We start from the raw sequence: 12063 nt of genomic DNA on the forward strand, positions 1-12063 counted from the left end.
CTGTGTGGTAGCTATAGTGCTGCTGTTGTTCTGTGTGGTAGCTATAGTGTTGTTGTTCTGTGTGGTAGCTATAGTGTTGTTGTTCTGTGTGGTAGCTATAGTGCTGCTGTTGTTCTGTGTGGTAGCTATAGTGTTGTTGTTCTGTGTGGTAGCTATAGTGTTGTTGTTCTGTGTGGTAGCTATAGTGTTGTTGTTCTGTGTGGTAGCTATAGTGTTGTTGTTCTGTGTGGTAGCTATAGTGCTGCTGTTGTTCTGTGTGGTAGCTATAGTGCTGTTGTTCTGTGTGGTAGCTATAGTGTTGTTGTTCTGTGTGGTAGCTATAGTGTTGTTGTTCTGTGTGGTAGCTATAGTGTTGTTGTTCTGTGTGGTAGCTATAGTGTTGTTGTTCTGTGTGGTAGCTATAGTGTTGTTGTTCTGTGTGGTAGCTATAGTGTTGTTGTTCTGTGTGGTAGCTATAGTGTTGTTGTTCTGTGTGGTAGCTATAGTGTTGTTGTTCTGTGTGGTAGCTATAGTGTTGTTGTTCTGTGTGGTAGCTATAGTGTTGTTGTTCTGTGTGGTAGCTATAGTGCTGCTGTTGTTCTGTGTGGTAGCTATAGTGTTGTTGTTCTGTGTGGTAGCTATAGTGTTGTTGTTCTGTGTGGTAGCTATAGTGTTGTTGTTCTGTGTGGTAGCTATAGTGTTGTTGTTCTGTGTGGTAGCTATAGTGTTGTTGTTCTGTGTGGTAGCTATAGTGTTGTTGTTCTGTGTGGTAGCTATAGTGTTGTTGTTCTGTGTGGTAGCTATAGTGTTGTTGTTCTGTGTGGTAGCTATAGTGTTGTTGTTCTGTGTGGTAGCTATAGTGTTGTTGTTCTGTGTGGTAAGCTATAGTGTTGTTGTTCTGTGTGGTAGCTATAGTGTTGTTGTTCTGTGTGGTAGCTATAGTGCTGTGTTGTTCTGTGTGGTAGCTATAGTGTTGTTGTTCTGTGTGGTAGCTATAGTGTTGTTGTTGTTCTGTGTGGTAGCTATAGTGCTGTTGTTGTTCTGTGTGGTAGCTATAGTGCTGTTGTTCTGTGTGGTAGCTATAGTGTTGTTGTTCTGTGTGGTAGCTATAGTGTTGTTGTTCTGTGTGGTAGCTATAGTGCTGCTGTTGTTCTGTGTGGTAGCTATAGTGTTGTTGTTCTGTGTGGTAGCTATAGTGTTGTTGTTCTGTGTGGTAGCTATAGTGTTGTTGTTCTGTGTGGTAGCTATAGTGCTGTTGTTGTTCTGTGTGGTAGCTATAGTGTTGTTGTTCTGTGTGGTAGCTATAGTGCTGCTGTTGTTCTGTGTGGTAGCTATAGTGTTTGTTGTTCTGTGTTGGTAGCTATAGTGTTTGTTGTTCTGTGTGGTAGCTATAGTGCTGTGTTGTTCTGTGTGGTAGCTATAGTGTTGTTGTTCTGTGTGGTAGCTATAGTGTTGTTGTTCTGTGTGGTAGCCTATAGTGCTGCTGTTGTTCTGTGTGGTAGCTATAGTGCTGTTGTTGTTCTGTGTGGTAGCTATAGTGCTGTTGTTGTTCTGTGTGGTAGCTATAGTGCTGCTGTTGTTCTGTGTGGTAGCTATAGTGCTGTGTTGTTCTGTGTGGTAGCTATAGTGTTGTGTTGTTCTGTGTGGTAGCTATAGTGTTGTTGTTCTGTGTGGTAGCTATAGTGCTGTGTTGTTCTGTGTGGTAGCTATAGTGGTTGTTGTTCTGTGTGGTAGCTATAGTCTGTTGTTCTGTGTGGTAGCTATAGTGTTGTTGTTCTGTGTGGTAGCTATAGTGTTGTTGTTCTGTGTGGTAGCTATAGTGTTGTTGTTCTGTGTGGTAGCTATAGTGCTTGTTGTTCTGTGTGGTAGCTATAGTGTTGTTGTTCTGTGTGGTAGCTATAGTGTTGTTGTTCTGTGTGGTAGCTATAAGTGTTGTTGTTCTGTGTGGTAGCTATAGTGTTGTTGTTCTGTGTGGTAGCTATAGTGTTGTTGTTCTGTGTGGTAGCTATAGTGTGTTGTTGTTCTGTGTGGTAGCTATAGTGTTGTGTTGTTCTGTGTGGTAGCTATAGTGTTGTTGTTCTGTGTGGTAGCTATAGTGTGTTGTTGTTCTGTGTGGTAGCTATAGTGTTGTTGTTCTGTGTGGTAGCTATAGTGTTGTTGTTCTGTGTGGTAGCTATAGTGCTGCTGTTGTTCTGTGTGGTAGCTATAGTGTTGTTGTTCTGTGTGGTAGCTATAGTGCTGTTGTTGTTCTGTGTGGTAGCTATAGTGTTGTTGTTCTGTGTGTAGCTATAGTGCTGCTGTTGTTCTGTGTGGTAGCTATAGTGTTGTTGTTCTGTGTGGTAGCTATAGTGTTGTTGTTCTGTGTGGTAGCTATAGTGTTGTTGTTCTGTGTGGTAGCTATAGTGTTGTTGTTCTGTGTGGTAGCTATAGTGTTGTTGTTCTGTGTGGTAGCTATAGTGTTGTTGTTCTGTGTGGTAGCTATAGTGCTGCTGTTGTTCTGTGTGGTAGCTATAGTGCTGTTGTTGTTCTGTGTGGTAGCTATAGTGTTGTTGTTCTGTGTGGTAGCTATAGTGTTGTTGTTCTGTGTGGTAGCTATAGTGCTGTTGTTCTGTGTGGTAGCTATAGTGCTGCTGTTGTTCTGTGTGGTAGCTATAGTGTTGTTGTTCTGTGTGGTAGCTATAGTGTTGTTGTTCTGTGTGGTAGCTATAGTGCTGTTGTTGTTCTGTGTGGTAGCTATAGTGCTGTTGTTGTTCTGTGTGGTAGCTATAGTGCTGTTGTTCTGTGTGGTAGCTATAGTGTTGTTGTTCTGTGTGGTAGCTATAGTGTTGTTGTTCTGTGTGGTAGCTATAGTGTTGTTGTTCTGTGTGGTAGCTATAGTGTTGTTGTTCTGTGTGGTAGCTATAGTGTTGTTGTTCTGTGTGGTAGCTATAGTGTTGTTGTTCTGTGTGGTAGCTATAGTGCTGTTGTTGTTCTGTGTGGTAGCTATAGTGCTGTTGTTGTTCTGTGTGGTAGCTATAGTGTTGTTGTTCTGTGTGGTAGCTATAGTGCTGTTGTTCTGTGTGGTAGCTATAGTGCTGCTGTTGTTCTGTGTGGTAGCTATAGTGCTGTTGTTGTTCTGTGTGGTAGCTATAGTGCTTGTTGTTCTGTGTGGTAGCTATAGTGCTGTTGTTGTTCTGTGTGGTAGCTATAGTGTTGTTGTTCTGTGTGGTAGCTATAGTGCTGTTGTTCTGTGTGGTAGCTATAGTGTTGTTGTTCTGTGTGGTAGCTATAGTGCTGTTGTTCTGTGTGGTAGCTATAGTGCTGTTGTTGTTCTGTGTGGTAGCTATAGTGTTGTTGTTCTGTGTGGTAGCTATAGTGTTGTTGTTCTGTGTGGTAGCTATAGTGTTGTTGTTCTGTGTGGTAGCTATAGTGCTGTTGTTGTTCTGTGTGGTAGCTATAGTGTTGTTGTTCTGTGTGGTAGCTATAGTGCTGTTGTTCTGTGTGGTAGCTATAGTGTTGTTGTTCTGTGTGGTAGCTATAGTGTTGTTGTTCTGTGTGGTAGCTATAGTGCTTGTTGTTCTGTGTGGTAGCTATAGTGCTTGTTGTTCTGTGTGGTAGCTATAGTGCTGTTGTTCTGTGTGGTAGCTATAGTGTTGTTTTGTTCTGTGTGGTAGCTATAGTGTTGTTCTGTGTGGTAGCTATAGTGTTGTTGTTCTGTGTGGTAGCTATAGTGTTGTTGTTCTGTGTGGTAGCTATAGTGTGTTGTTGTTCTGTGTGGTAGCTATAGTGCTGTTGTTGTTCTGTGTGGTAGCTATAGTGCTGTGTTGTTCTGTGTGGTAGCTATAGTGTTGTTGTTCTGTGTGGTAGCTATAGTGTTGTTGTTCTGTGTGGTAGCTATAGTGTTGTTGTTCTGTGTGGTAGCTATAGTGTTGTTGTTCTGTGTGGTAGCTATAGTGTTGTTGTTCTGTGTGGTAGCTATAGTGCTGTTGTTCTGTGTGGTAGCTATAGTGTTGTTGTTCTGTGTGGTAGCTATAGTGTTGTTGTTCTGTGTGGTAGCTATAGTGCTTGTTGTTCTGTGTGGTAGCTATAGTGTTGTTGTTCTGTGTGGTAGCTATAGTGCTTGTTGTTCTGTGTGGTAGCTATAGTGTGTTGTTGTTCTGTGTGGTAGCTATAGTGTTGTTGTTCTGTGTGGTAGCTATAGTGTTGTTGTTCTGTGTGGTAGCTATAGTGTTGTTGTTCTGTGTGGTAGCTATAGTGTTGTTGTTCTGTGTGGTAGCTATAGTGTTGTTGTTCTGTGTGGTAGCTATAGTGTTGTTGTTCTGTGTGGTAGCTATAGTGCTGTTGTTGTTCTGTGTGGTAGCTATAGTGCTGTTGTTCTGTGTGGTAGCTATAGTGTTGTTGTTCTGTGTGGTAGCTATAGTGTTGTTGTTCTGTGTGGTAGCTATAGTGTTGTTGTTCTGTGTGGTAGCTATAGTGTTGTTGTTCTGTGTGGTAGCTATAGTGTTGTTGTTCTGTGTGGTAGCTATAGTGCTTGTTGTTCTGTGTGGTAGCTATAGTGTTGTTGTTCTGTGTGGTAGCTATAGTGTTGTTGTTCTGTGTGGTAGCTATAGTGTTGTTGTTCTGTGTGGTAGCTATAGTGTTGTTGTTCTGTGTGGTAGCTATAGTGCTTGTTGTTCTGTGTGGTAGCTATAGTGTTGTTGTTGTTCTGTGTGGTAGCTATAGTGTTGTTGTTGTTCTGTGTGGTAGCTATAGTTGTTGTTGTTCTGTGTGGTAGCTATAGTGCTGTTGTTGTTCTGTGTGGTAGCTATAGTGTTGTTGTTCTGTGTGGTAGCTATAGTGTTGTTGTTCTGTGTGGTAGCTATAGTGTTGTTGTTCTGTGTGGGTAGCTATAGTGTTGTTGTTCTGTGTGGTAGCTATAGTGTTGTTGTTCTGTGTGGTAGCTATAGTGTTGTTGTTCTGTGTGGTAGCTATAGTGTTGTTGTTCTGTGTGGTAGCTATAGTGTTGTTGTTCTGTGTGGTAGCTATAGTGCTGTTGTTCTGTGTGGTAGCTATAGTGTTGTTGTTCTGTGTGGTAGCTATAGTGCTGTTGTTGTTCTGTGTGGTAGCTATAGTGTTGTTGTTCTGTGTGGTAGCTATAGTGTTGTTGTTGTTCTGTGTGGTAGCTATAGTGTTGTTGTTCTGTGTGGTAGCTATAGTGTTGTTGTTCTGTGTGGTAGCTATAGTGTTGTTGTTCTGTGTGGTAGCTATAGTGTTGTTGTTCTGTGTGGTAGCTATAGTGCTGTTGTTCTGTGTGGTAGCTATAGTGTTGTTGTTCTGTGTGGTAGCTATAGTGTTGTTGTTCTGTGTGGTAGCTATAGTGTTGTTGTTCTGTGTGGTAGCTATAGTGTTGTTGTTCTGTGTGGTAGCTATAGTGTTGTTGTTCTGTGTGGTAGCTATAGTGTTGTTGTTCTGTGTGGTAGCTATAGTGTTGTTGTTCTGTGTGGTAGCTATAGTGTTGTTGTTCTGTGTGGTAGCTATAGTGTTGTTGTTCTGTGTGGTAGCTATAGTGTCTGTTGTTCTGTGTGGTAGCTATAGTGTTGTTGTTCTGTGTGGTAGCTATAGTGTTGTTGTTCTGTGTGGTAGCTATAGTGTTGTTGTTCTGTGTGGTAGCTATAGTGTTGTTGTTGTTCTGTGTGGTAGCTATAGTGTTGTTGTTCTGTGTGGTAGCTATAGTGCTGTTGTTCTGTGTGGTAGCTATAGTGTTGTTGTTCTGTGTGGTAGCTATAGTGTTGTTGTTCTGTGTGGTAGCTATAGGTGTTGTTGTTCTGTGTGGTAGCTATAGTGTTGTTGTTCTGTGTGGTAGCTATAGTGTTGTTGTTCTGTGTGGTAGCTATAGTGTTGTTGTTGTTCTGTGTGGTAGCTATAGTGTTTGTTGTTCTGTGTGGTAGCTATAGTGTTGTTGTTCTGTGTGGTAGCTATAGTGTTGTTGTTCTGTGTGGTAGCTATAGTGTTGTTGTTCTGTGTGGTAGCTATAGTGTTGTTGTTCTGTGTGGTAGCTATAGTGTTGTTGTTGTCTGTGTGGTAGCTATAGTGTTGTTGTTCTGTGTGGTAGCTATAGTGTTGTTGTTCTGTGTGGTAGCTATAGTGTTGTTGTTCTGTGTGGTAGCTATAGTGTTGTTGTTCTGTGTGGTAGCTATAGTGTTGTTGTTCTGTGTGGTAGCTATAGTGTTGTTGTTCTGTGTGGTAGCTATAGTGTTGTTGTTGTTCTGTGTGGTAGCTATAGTGTTGTTGTTCTGTGTGGTAGCTATAGTGTTGTTGTTCTGTGTGGTAGCTATAGTGTTGTTGTTCTGTGTGGTAGCTATAGTGTTGTTGTTCTGTGTGGTAGCTATAGTGTTGTTGTTCTGTGTGGTAGCTATAGTGTTGTTGTTCTGTGTGGTAGCTATAGTGTTGTTGTTCTGTGTGGTAGCTATAGTGTTGTTGTTCTGTGTGGTAGCTATAGTGTTGTTGTTCTGTGTGGTAGCTATAGTGTTGTTGTTCTGTGTGGTAGCTATAGTGTTGTTGTTCTGTGTGGTAGCTATAGTGTTGTTGTTCTGTGTGGTAGCTATAGTGTGTTGTTGTTCTGTGTGGTAGCTATAGTGTTTGTTGTTCTGTGTGGTAGCTATAGTGTTGTTGTTCTGTGTGGTAGCTATAGTGTTGTTGTTGTCTGTGTGGTAGCTATAGTGTTGTTGTTCTGTGTGGTAGCTATAGTGTTGTTGTTCTGTGTGGTAGCTATAGTGTTGTTGTTCTGTGTGGTAGCTATAGTGTTGTTGTTCTGTGTGGTAGCTATAGTGCTTGTTGTTCTGTGTGGTAGCTATAGTGTTGTTGTTCTGTGTGGTAGCTATAGTGTTGTTGTTCTGTGTGGTAGCTATAGTGTTGTTGTTCTGTGTGGTAGCTATAGTGTTGTTGTTCTGTGTGGTAGCTATAGTGTTGTTGTTGTTCTGTGTGGTAGCTATAGTGTTGTTGTTCTGTGTGGTAGCTATAGTGTTGTGTTGTTCTGTGTGGTAGCTATAGTGTTGTTGTTCTGTGTGGTAGCTATAGTGTTGTTGTTCTGTGTGGTAGCTATAGTGTTGTTGTTCTGTGTGGTAGCTATAGTGTTGTTGTTCTGTGTGGTAGCTATAGTGCTGTTGTTCTGTGTGGTAGCTATAGTGTTGTTGTTCTGTGTGGTAGCTATAGTGTTGTTGTTCTGTGGTAGCTATAGTGTTGTTGTTCTGTGTGGTAGCTATAGTGTTGTTGTTCTGTGTGGTAGCTATAGTGTTGTTGTTCTGTGTGGTAGCTATAGTGCTGTTGTTCTGTGTGGTAGCTATAGTGTTGTTGTTGTTCTGTGTGGTAGCTATAGTGTTGTTGTTCTGTGTGGTAGCTATAGTGTTGTTGTTGTTCTGTGTGGTAGCTATAGTGTTGTTGTTCTGTGTGGTAGCTATAGTGTTGTTGTTCTGTGTGGTAGCTATAGTGTTGTTGTTCTGTGTGGTAGCTATAGTGTTGTTGTTCTGTGTGGTAGCTATAGTGTTGTTGTTCTGTGTGGTAGCTATAGTGTTGTTGTTCTGTGTGGTAGCTATAGTGTTGTTGTTCTGTGTGGTAGCTATAGTGTTGTTGTTCTGTGTGGTAGCTATAGTGTTGTTGTTCTGTGTGGTAGCTATAGTTGTTGTTGTTCTGTGTGGTAGCTATAGTGTTGTTGTTCTGTGTGGTAGCTATAGTGTTGTTGTTCTGTGTGGTAGCTATAGTGTTGTTGTTCTGTGTGGTAGCTATAGTGTTGTTGTTCTGTGTGGTAGCTATAGTGTTGTTGTTCTGTGTGGTAGCTATAGTGCTGTTGTTCTGTGTGGTAGCTATAGTGTTGTTGTTCTGTGTGTAGCTATAGTGTTGTTGTTCTGTGTGGTAGCTATAGTGTTGTTGTTCTGTTGGTAGCTATAGTGTTGTTGTTCTGTGTGGTAGCTATATGTGTTGTCTGTGGGTAGCTATAGTGTTGTTGTTCTGTGGTAGCTATAGTGTTGTTGTCTGTGTGGTAGCTAGTGTGTTGTTCTGTTGGTAGCTATAGTGTTGTTGTTCTGTGTGGTAGCTATAGTGTTGTTGTTCTGTGTGGTAGCTATAGTGTTGTTGTTCTGTGTGGTAGCTATAGTGTTGTTGTTCTGTGTGGTAGCTATAGTGTTGTTGTTCTGTGTGGTAGCTATAGTGTTGTTGTTCTGTGTGGTAGCTATAGTGTTGTTGTTCTGTGTGGTAGCTATAGTGTTGTTGTTCTGTGTGATAGCTATAGTGTTGTTGTTCTGTGTGGTAGCTATAGTGTTGTTGTTCTGTGTGGTAGCTATAGTGTTGTTGTTCTGTGTGGTAGCTATAGTGTTGTTGTTCTGTGTGGTAGCTATAGTGTTGTTGTTCTGTGTGGTAGCTATAGTGCTGTTGTTCTGTGTGGTAGCTATAGTGTTGTTGTTCTGTGTGGTAGCTATAGTGTTGTTGTTCTGTGTGGTAGCTATAGTGTTGTTGTTCTGTGTGGTAGCTATAGTGTTGTTGTTGTTCTGTGTGGTAGCTATAGTGTTGTTGTTCTGTGTGGTAGCTATAGTGTTGTTGTTCTGTGTGGTAGCTATAGTGTTGTTGTTGTTCTGTGTGGTAGCTATAGTGTTGTTGTTCTGTGTGGTAGCTATAGTGTTGTTGTTCTGTGTGGTAGCTATAGTGTTGTTGTTCTGTGTGGTAGCTATAGTGTTGTTGTTCTGTGTGGTAGCTATAGTGCTGTTGTTCTGTGTGGTAGCTATAGTGTTGTTGTTCTGTGTGGTAGCTATAGTGTTGTTGTTCTGTGTGGTAGCTATAGTGTTGTTGTTCTGTGTGGTAGCTATAGTGTTGTTGTTCTGTGTGGTAGCTATAGTGTTGTTGTTCTGTGTGGTAGCTATAGTGCTGTTGTTCTGTGTGGTAGCTATAGTGTTGTTGTTGTTCTGTGTGGTAGCTATAGTGTTGTTGTTCTGTGTGGTAGCTATAGTGTTGTTGTTGTTCTGTGTGGTAGCTATAGTGTTGTTGTTCTGTGTGGTAGCTATAGTGTTGTTGTTCTGTGTGGTAGCTATAGTGTTGTTGTTCTGTGTGGTAGCTATAGTGTTGTTGTTCTGTGTGGTAGCTATAGTGTTGTTGTTCTGTGTGGTAGCTATAGTGTTGTTGTTCTGTGTGGTAGCTATAGTGCTGTTGTTCTGTGTGGTAAGCTATAGTGTTGTTGTTGTTCTGTGTGGTAGCTATAGTGTTGTTGTTCTGTGTGGTAGCTATAGTGTTGTTGTTGTTCTGTGTGGTAGCTATAGTGTTGTTGTTCTGTGTGGTAGCTATAGTTGTTGTTGTTTCTGTGTGGTAGCTATAGTGCTTGTTGTTCTGTGTGGTAGCTATAGTGTTGTTGTTCTGTGTGGTAGCTATAGTGTTGTTGTTCTGTGTGGTAGCTATAGTGTTGTTGTTCTGTGTGGTAGCTATAGTGTTGTTGTTCTGTGTGGTAGCTATAGTGTTGTTGTTCTGTGTGGTAGCTATAGTGTTGTTGTTGTTCTGTGTGGTAGCTATAGTGTTGTTGTTCTGTGTGGTAGCTATAGTGTTGTTGTTCTGTGTGGTAGCTATAGTGTTGTTGTTCTGTGTGGTAGCTATAGTGTTGTTGTTCTGTGTGGTAGCTATAGTGTTGTTGTTCTGGTGTGGTAGCTATAGTGTTGTTGTTCTGTGTGGTAGCTATAGTGTTGTTGTTCTGTGTTGGTAGCTATAGTGTTGTTGTTCTGTGTGGTAGCTATAGTGTTGTTGTTCTGTGTGGTAGCTATAGTGTTGTTGTTCTGTGTGGTAGCTATAGTGTTGTTGTTCTGTGTTGGTAGCTATAGTGCTGTTGTTCTGTGTGGTAGCTATAGTGTTGTTGTTCTGTGTGGTAGCTATAGTGTTGTTGTTCTGTGTTGGTAGCTATAGTGTTGTTGTTCTGTGTGGTAGCTATAGTGTTGTTGTTCTGTGTGGTAGCTATAGTGCTGTTGTTCTGTGTGGTAGCTATAGTGTTGTTGTTCTGTGTGGTAGCTATAGTGTTGTTGTTCTGTGTGGTAGCTATAGTGTTGTTGTTCTGTGTGGTAGCTATAGTGTTGTTGTTCTGTGTGGTAGCTATAGTGTTGTTGTTCTGTGTTGGTAGCTATAGTGCTGTTGTTCTGTGTGGTAGCTATAGTGTTGTTGTTCTGTGTGATAGCTATAGTGTTGTTGTTCTGTGTGGTAGCTATAGTGTTGTTGTTCTGTGTTGGTAGCTATAGTGCTGTTGTTCTGTGTGGTAGCTATAGTGCTGTTGTTCTGTGTGGTAGCTATAGTGTTGTTGTTCTGTGTGGTAGCTATAGTGTTGTTGTTCTGTGTTGGTAGCTATAGTGCTGTTGTTCTGTGTGGTAGCTATAGTGTTGTTGTTCTGTGTGATAGCTATAGTGTTGTTGTTCTGTGTGGTAGCTATAGTGTTGTTGTTCTGTGTTGGTAGCTATAGTGCTGTTGTTCTGTGTGGTAGCTATAGTGCTGTTGTTCTGTGTGGTAGCTATAGTGTTGTTGTTCTGTGTGGTAGCTATAGTGTTGTTGTTCTGTGTTGGTAGCTATAGTGCTGTTGTTCTGTGTGGTAGCTATAGTGTTGTTGTTCTGTGTTGGTAGCTATAGTGTTGTTGTTCTGTGTGGTAGCTATAGTGTTGTTGTTCTGTGTGGTAGCTATAGTGTTGTTGTTGTTCTGTGTGGTAGCTATAGTGTTGTTGTTCTGTGTGGTAGCTATAGTGTTGTTGTTCTGTGTGGTAGCTATAGTGCTGTTGTTCTGTGTGGTAGCTATAGTGTTGTTGTTGTTCTGTGTGGTAGCTATAGTGTTGTTGTTCTGTGTGGTAGCTATAGTGTTGTTGTTGTTCTGTGTGGTAGCTATAGTGTTGTTGTTCTGTGTGGTAGCTATAGTGTTGTTGTTCTGTGTGGTAGCTATAGTGTTGTTGTTCTGTGTGGTAGCTATAGTGTTGTTGTTCTGTGTGGTAGCTATAGTGTTGTTGTTCTGTGTGGTAGCTATAGTGTTGTTGTTCTGTGTGGTAGCTATAGTGTTGTTGTTGTTCTGTGTGGTAGCTATAGTGTTGTTGTTGTTCTGTGTGGTAGCTATAGTGTTGTTGTTCTGTGTGGTAGCTATAGTGTTGTTGTTCTGTGTGGTAGCTATAGTGTTGTTGTTGTTCTGTGTGGTAGCTATAGTGTTGTTGTTCTGTGTGGTAGCTATAGTGTTGTTGTTCTGTGTGGTAGCTATAGTGTTGTTGTTCTGTGTGGTAGCTATAGTGCTGTTGTTCTGTGTGGTAGCTATAGTGCTGTTGTTCTGTGTGGTAGCTATAGTGCTGTTGTTGTTCTGTGTGGTAGCTATAGGCCCTCATTTATCAACCGTGCGTACGCCAAAATATGGGTGTACGCCGAAATTACCGCAATTTTCGGCATTTACGATTTGCGCCAACGTTTGAATTTGAACTTGAGCCAAGACAAAAACCACGTCTGGTCGGGAGCTGTCGTACGCTTTGTCCTCGGCTGTTTTTCTGTCGTAGAACAGCGGAGCAGCATTGTTTGACCAGCTGAGAGGCTGTCACAGGCATCGAAACAGATGTATTCACTCCTAAAATGTTAATAGAAAAGTATATGTATGTAGTATGTATGTAGGCCTATATGTGCTACATGTAAAAAAAGAAAAAGAAAAGGAAAAAAGGAATAGGCCTACATCAACGATGTGTCTGTGTCATATGAAATTGGTAGGAGATTACCAACTTTACAAGCAGTTAAAATCGCGCAATTAAAACAATGTTGCAAGTTTAGATGCTTAAGCCATTTAAACGGTGCCCCCCCCCCCTCCTGGAATAGTTAACTGGATCGAGAGTGCTGCAGCTATAGTCAAGTCTACCAACCAACGGGTAGGCTATAGTGCAATCTACAGCCATGTCTTTCTCGAGTTACATCTCGTCGTTTTAAGGATAAACCCGACGTGTCGCTCAATGCCAAATGTGCCGTGCCGGCGTGCCAGCGCAAAATTGGGGACCTGACCGCATCGGAGTTAGGTAGGCTAAACCACCCAGCCAGGCTGCCAGCCCACCAGTGCCAGTGTGCCACATGAGGCTGGTTTAGGCTGCACATTTATATAAT

Source organism: Electrona antarctica (genome assembly GCF_951216825.1).
Source record: "Electrona antarctica genome assembly, chromosome: 13".
Lineage (NCBI taxonomy): Eukaryota > Metazoa > Chordata > Actinopteri > Myctophiformes > Myctophidae > Electrona > Electrona antarctica.